This window comes from Ornithorhynchus anatinus, chromosome 11 (genome assembly GCF_004115215.2).
Source record: "Ornithorhynchus anatinus isolate Pmale09 chromosome 11, mOrnAna1.pri.v4, whole genome shotgun sequence".
Taxonomy (NCBI): Eukaryota; Metazoa; Chordata; class Mammalia; order Monotremata; family Ornithorhynchidae; genus Ornithorhynchus; species Ornithorhynchus anatinus.
In genome coordinates, this window is record NC_041738.1 from 25,727,398 (window position 1) to 25,735,126 (window position 7,729).

General features: G+C 45.0%; 1 non-coding gene across 1 annotated transcript; it reads right to left on the minus strand.

Annotated features, from left to right (window-relative positions):
- Positions 1-1,296: 1,296 nt before the first annotated feature.
- On the minus strand, positions 1,297-1,434 carry LOC114815320. The gene has a single exon (XR_003763084.1). It is a non-coding gene; the product is annotated as a small nucleolar RNA SNORA7 (small nucleolar RNA).
- Positions 1,435-7,729: the final 6,295 nt, after the last annotated feature.

The window sequence follows — 7,729 nt, forward strand, 5'->3', positions numbered from 1 at the left end:
CAGTCCATAGTTCACTCTGCTTCCCAGATCATTTTTCTACAAAAATTCTTAGGACATGTCATCCCGCTTCTCAAAAAACTCCAGAGGTTGCCCATCCACCTCTATATCAAACAAAAACTCCTCACTATTGGCTTTAAAACACTCCACCACCTTGGCGCCTCCTACCTCACCTCCCTTCTCTCCTTCTACATCCCAGGACGCATATTTTACTCCTCTAGTGCTAACCTTTTCTCACCGTGCCTCAATCTCACCTCTCTCGCTGCTGACGTCTAGCCCACATCCCGCCTCTGGCCTGGAATGCCCTCCCTCCTCAAATTCATTCATTCAACTGTATTTATTGAGCACTTACTGTGTGCCGAGCACTGTACTAAGCACTTGAAATCTGACAATTACTCTCCCCCGACTTCAAAGCCTTATTGAAGGCACAACTCCTCGATGAAGCCTTCCCAGACTAAGCCCCACCTTTCCTCATCTCCCACTCCCTTCTGCGTTGTCCTCACTTGTTTCCTTTACTCTTCCCTTCTCCCAGCCCCACGGCACTTAGGTACATATCTGTAATTTTATTTATTTGTACGCATGTCTGTCTCTCCCTCTGTAAGCTCATTGTGAGCAGGGAATTTGTCCGTTTATTGTTGTATTGTACTTTCCCAAGCACTTAGTACAGTGCTCTGCACACAGTAAGCGCTTAATAAATACAATTGAATGAATGAATGAATGAATGAATGAAGAAACTGGTAAAGAGGAAGTGAGAGACTGTTTCAGGGGTCCTACAGTATAGTTTCAGTTTCCAGGCTCTTGGGTTATCTCATGCCCTCTGCCCTATCCTGGCTACTCTGACCCCCCCCCCTTTCCTCCTGCAAACCAGAGGATCTGGGTTCTAATCCTACCTCTGATACTTGTCCTCTGTGTGACCTTTAGCAAGTCACTTCAGCTCTCTCTGCCTCAATTACCTCATCTGTAAAATGGGGAATTAAATACAACTGGCTCCTATGTAGATTGTGAGCCCCATGTAGGACTGGGACTGTGTCAAACTTGATTAACTGGTATCTATCCTAACACTTAGAACAGTGCTTGGCACATCTGTTTTATGCTGTTGAGTTACCCCTGACCTATAGTGACTGAATGGATATGTCTCTCCCAGAAAGCCCACCTCCACCTGCAGTAGTTTTGGTAGTGGATCCTTAGAGTTTTCTTGGTAAAAATACGAAAATGGTTTACCATTGCCTCCTTCCGTGCAGTAAACTCGAGTCTCGGATGCTTTCCCATGCCGCTGCTGCCCAGCACAGGAGAGTTTTGACTCATAGCATATTGCCTTCCACTCTCTAGCCACTGCCCAAGCTAGGAATAGAATGGGTAGGCCTCTGCTTAACTCTCCCTCCGGTAGTCAAGACTGGTAGAGTACTGGAAACTCTCCAGGTGAGACCCTGAGAGGGGACTTGACAGATAATAAGTCCTTGACAAGACTTTTTCTCCTTCTCCTCCTCTTCTTTTTTCCTTCTCCTCCGCCTCTTCCTTTTTCTCCTCCTCCTCCTTCTTCCTCCTAAACCATTGTGTCTGGAACCCCTGGCAGGAAAAATCAGTTGGGGACATACCAGGGCCGCCCATTAGGGTTTGCTGTCGGAGGAAATAATGTTCTAGTTCTAACCAAGGCCTCTTTAGCGAAGTGCATTTTTTGCAGCGCATGCTCACAACTGGGGAATTTAATTCAGTCTTCTGCAGGGGTGGCAATCACGACAACCCCTTGAATCCTTTCAAGATGCTACCCAATAGGGTGGGTAATCTAGTGCAGAAACAGCAAGGGCAAAAATAGTTTGAAAGGGGTGAACTGATGGTGTGATGAATGGCAGGCAGCACAGTTGTTTCTAAAAGTGTGGTAGAGACCCTGCAAAGACCTGCTCTGAGACCACTCACTCACCACTGATGGAAAACTGATGCTAATGGCCAAGACCAGATGTGGGTTATTGTTTCCCCAAGAAGCAAACCCCATGCGGTTTTCCCAACTGCTTTTTCTCGTTTCTCAGCCCTCTCGATCTTTACCGCTCTCAGCTTGCAGGCATCGCCTTTATTTCTCCTTTTATCCTAGGTCATGGAGATTGCTTTTGACATCCTTACTTGGAAGCTGGAGAATTTATTTGGGTTGATATCACTGATCTTCACAGTTGGGGGTCTGTTGGAGGAGGAGCAACAGTGAGAGGAGTCCAGAGAGAAAGGGCTCCGGAGATGGTCTATCTGCCTGTGAGGATTTGTTGGGATAACTCTGATGGTGGCTGGAATATTGGGGATCCTCTTTAGAATGTAAGCTCATTGTGGACATGGAACGTGTCTAACAATTCTTTTTGAATAGCCTTTAGTGTGTGTCAAACATTGTTCAAAATGCAGGGGTAGGTATGAGTTAATTAGGTAGGATACAGTCCCTGTCCTGAATGGATCTCACAGTCCAAGTAGAAGGAAGATCAGATATTTAATCCCCATTTTACAGTTTCTCAGGGAACTGAAGCACACAGAACTCTTTGAATGATTGAATTCATCTTTCAGGCTTGAAATCAATACAATTGATTGATTTATTTTCAGATGAGAAGCACCATTTTCAAACAGACAGTATCAACCTGTCTGTTCATACTCACCTGAGAAGCAGGATGCTCTAGTGGATAGAGCACGGGCCTGGAAATCAGAAGGACCTGGGTTCAAATTCCAGCTCCACCCCTTGCCTGTTGTGTGACCTTGGGAATTCACTTCACTTTCCTGTGCTTCAGGTACCTCAACGTCTATAAATTTGGGATTAAGACTGTGAGTCCCATGTGGGACAGGGACTTTGTCCAACCCGATGAATTTGTGTCTACCCTAGCGGTCAGTACAGCGCCTGTGCTTAACAAATACCGTTAAAAAAAAGGTGAGACTTGGGCGACAAAAATACTGTTAGAAAAATAGCACCTATTGTTAGTACCTAGATTTCTCAGGAAATGTCCTTCAGTCAGACCGAAGGGCAAGAGAGTTTTTATATTATCTAATACAACCTCTCTGTGGCAAGAGAATAGGAGACTGAACAGCTAGAACCAAAAATAATCAGCTCCCTCTGTCCTCTACCCCATTCAGTTAGGTTGAGACCTACTTTCTGTTGGTTTCTTTTCCAATCAATCAATCGGTGGTATTTATGGAGTGCTTATTGTATGGAGAGCACTTTACTATGCACATGGGAGAAGACAACACAATATGAGTTGATAGACACTGTTCCTGCCCACAAGGATCTTACAGTCTATTGGGAGAGACATTGTTAAAATAAATTATAGATGGGGAAATGGCAGAGGAAAGAACAGATCCAACAGATCCCACCCGCTATTCAAGCCAAAAATAGGAGCTCTAATCCAGTGAATTCATCGCTCAGCTCTGAGCATCGGCCCAAACCGTATATATCAGATAGCACTGTGCTTCCAAAAAAAACAAAAGAAATAAAAAGTAGTTTCCTCGCTGGCTCCTTGATCTCCTTTTGAAGCAGTAGGGACCTTTTCCTAAAGGAAAAATGGTCCACTTGTGACTTTAAATTCATCCAAGCGGAGAAGAAATACCATCTTTGGAGAACAAAAGGAAGCAAATTATTTCAAGGATGAAATGGAGTTTAACAAACACTGCATTTTGCAATCTGGAGTCAGAACAAGAGGTTAATGGAAGCTGTTCTCTGAGCCAAGACCCTCAGATATAAAAGGAGAAGGGCTACCATTTGAACTCGGGACTGCTGCCTATTCTGGGAATAGACACTGGGAACCAATGTGAAGCTATTACCAACCTTTCAGGTTTGCTCTCCACTGTTTTCATGACAAGAATAGGTTGGTAAGTTTCACTGAACATTTCAGAAATTTGTAGGTTCTTTCTTAGCCTATTGTCACCAGTTCAGCGGCTCTCTTTTGCCATTTCTAGTTCATTTTTTGGGGAAAGTATTTATAATTGAGGATAGGTTTGATTTTCTCACTGTGCTCTGCCTGCACCTCCCTAGTCCCCATTGCACCCAGAAAACTGGCAATCCTTTGGCCCGATCGCTAATACGCTGCCAGAGTCTGACTCATGTTCGTTTCGGCCCTTCAGCTACAATCCAGATAGACGAGAGTAGGCCCGGCCCCTTTGGGAAACGAATGGCTCTTGAACAGCTCATCTCGGTAAGATCAGCTCTGGAGCAAACTAGGAGTGGATGCTCTTCAGAAAATTGCAGGGCGAAGTCTCCCGCAGAAGCATCTCATTTCAGCAGGTACACGACCGATTTATCTTAGTTGTTCAGGACAAAAAATCCACATTGCCCTCTATTATTTGTATATTTTTGAGGAGCTGGAAATTGTTGAATCATGTGAATATATTTGAAAATCTCTGCATCCTGCTAAATCCAGCACCATCCTGAACTGCACAGGGAATCGTGGCTAACTAGTATTTATTCTTCTGGCTCAACTGCTATGGATTTTCCCCTGAGGTAAATAAGACCCAAAATGGGGTAGTGAGGCAGAGGAAAACCGGGCCTCGGAATCGGGCATCTTCAGACTTCCCTCTGCTCCAGGTAACATTTGGGGTGATGAACCATCACTCATTCATTCAATTGTATTTATCGAGTGCTTTCTGTGGGCAGAACACTGTACTAAGTACTAGGGAGAGTACAGTATAACAAGAAACGGTAGCTTCCTCAGGATTCTAAGGGACGTAGAGGTCACCTTCTGGCACGCAGTGTCCTGTGGCATTGGGAAAGGGCAGGTTGGGCAGGGGGAGGTGGACCTGGAGCCTGTTGGAGAAAGCACTGTCCTGGGAGTCAGCAGGTCATGGGTTCTAATCCTAGCTCACCACTTGTCTGCTGTGTGACCTTAGATAAGTCACTTCACTTCTCTGGGCTTCAGTTCCCTCCCCTGGACAATGGGGATTAAGACTGTGAGCCCTATGTGGGACAGGGACTGTGTCCATTCATACTACCGTGCATCTACCTCAGCACTTTAGAACAGTGCCTGGCACATAGCAAGCGCTTAACAGGTACCGTAATTATTGATTATTATTATTTTGCGGGTAAGGGGCTTCCGGTCCAAGGTGCCTGGGAGGAGCTGTGGCTGCAGCCATGGGCTTTGGATGTTCTACGTAATGTTGGTGTTTGTTAAGCGCTTATTATGTGCAGAGCACTGTTCTAAGCGCTGGGGTAGATACCGGGTAATCAGGTTGTCATTCGTGAGGCTCACGGTCTTCATCCCCATTTTACAGATGAGGTAACTGAGGCACAGAGAAGTTAAGTAACCTGCCCACAGTCACACAGCTGACAAGTGGCAGAGCCGGGGTTCGAACCCATGACCTCTGACTCCCAAGCCCGGGCTCTTTCCACTGAGCCACGCTGCTTAAATGTTGAAAGGGTCTCGTGTTGCAGTTTTAGCCTCCACTGCTGTGCCGGGAAGAAGGAGCTGCTGGGAGTCTGGATTGCGCGGGCCTGGGTGGTCTCCCTCCTGAGCCGGCGGGGGTCTCCCGACTCTGGAGCTGAAGAAGCAGCAGGGTCTTGCAGTGTCGTTTCATCCGCCTCATGCCGTGCTGGAGAAGGGGCTGCTGAGAGTCTGGATGGGGTTGGACTGGGCAGTCTCTCTCCAGAGCCAGTGTTCCCACTGGGAAGCAGCGGAAGGAAGCAGCATGGCCTAGTGAAAATAGCCCCGGCCCGGGAGTCAGAGGGGCTGGGTTCTAATGTCTCCATGCCCCCTCTGACTGCGTCGAATTCTTCGAGCTTCTTCTCACGCTAGGATGAGCCTACAAGGCACATTTCTCTTTATAACAGGCTAATTAGGTAAATATGATAAAAAAAAAAAGCTTCCCCCAAAGGGCCATTTAGTGATTATGCTGTTAGCAATCAGTGCTTGTCTTCAAAGTGTCGTAGTATCCAAGGCAAAACCGCTAGCTTTGTTCCATTATGTCACCCTAACGAAATGAATCGAGTGGAGTGTTGGTCTGTTTAGGGACTTTTCTGGATACTCTGAATACGGACTTTTTCGTTTTGGGTTTGGAGAAAACATTACTCACCTCTCATCTTCCCATCTTACATCCCTCTCTCTGTCCTATGAGTCAATCAATCGATCCACAGTATTTTTTGAGCTCTTCCATTGTACAGAGCACTGTACTAAGCTCTTGGGAGAGTACAGTACAAAAGAGCTGGAGGACACATTCCCCACCCACAAGGACCTTACAGTCTAAAGGGGAGGCACACATTAATATAAATAAATATTTTGTAATATATGATTAATAGCCATGTATGTACACAACACTTATGTACAGTCTTCATTCATTCAGTCGTATCAATTGAGTGCTTATTGTGTGCAGAGTACTGTACTCTGCTCCTTCCCCAACTTGTAATTTCTTATATTTTTTGTCACCCCTGCCAGATTGTTAAATCCTTGAGGGACTCTACTGTACTCCCCTAAGTGCTCAGTACAGTGCTTGGCACACATTAAGCACTCATTCAATACGGTTGATTGATCAATTTTTAGACAAATAATTTTTTATGAGAAAATAACTCCTGGGCCTCAAATTTGTTTGGTCCTTTTCATGGAGTTAATCCCAAATGTGGAGAGCCTGAATGGAGTCTTAGAAAATTGGGGTGGGCACAAATCCAAAGGCAGTATTAATTGAGCACCTACTGGGTAAAGAGCACTGTGCGAAGTGTTTGGGGGCATTCAAGAAATTGGCTGTCACCACTTTTCTTGAGAAAATACACCCTTCAACTTTTCCTGTTCCTTCACCACTCAGCACTACAGCCTACTGAGGTATGAGATGGTCCAATACGCTTAGTACAGTGACTTGCACTTAGTAGGGGCATAATAATAATGTTAATAATAACAATTGTGATATTTTTTAAGTGCTTACTATGCGCCAGGCACTGTACTGAGTGCTGGGGTAGAAACGAGATAATCCGGTTGGACACAGCACCTGTCTCACGTAGGGCTCAGAGTCTTTATCCCCATTTTACAGATAAGGTAACTCAACGTTGCCCAAGGTCACACAGCAGACAAATGGCAAAGGTGGGATTAGAATCTAGGCTTTTCTGATTCCCAGACTTGTGTTCTCTCCACTAGGCTAGGCTGCTCCAGTTATTATCATTTCTAATAATGATAATAATAATAGTATTTGTTAAGCACTGCTATGTGGCAAGCACTATTTTCCAGTCAGATCAGTCACCGTTCCTGTCTCAGATGGGGTTCCCAATCTAAGCCAGAGGGAGAACAGGTTTTTTAATCCCTATTTTTCAGATAAGAAAATTGAGGCCTGGAGAAAATAAATGACTTGCCCAAGGTCACAAGCAGACAAGAGGCAGAGCCAGGGCTAGAACCCAAGACTTTTGACTCTCAACTCTAGGCTTTTTCCACAGGCTTAACTGCTTCTCAATAATTACCATTACTAGGAGTACTATCAATCAATCAGCGGTATTTATTGAGCATTTACTGTGTGCAGAGCATTGTATTAAGTACTGGGGAGGGTACAATATAGTAGATCAACATAACCTCTGCCTTCAAGGAGATTAAAATCTAAAAGAAGAACTGACATCTCTACTAATTCCATAACATCGACATCTACAAATACCATAGGCGTTGAACCAAAGGACAACATAGCAAAGATTATCTAGAGCTGAAATATTTAGCCTTATATCCTGAAACTCAGCATGCCATTAAGAGAATTTTTTTCCACCTGTCACTCTATAGGAACTCGAGGCAAAAGATCCCAGCTCTGCCACTTGTCA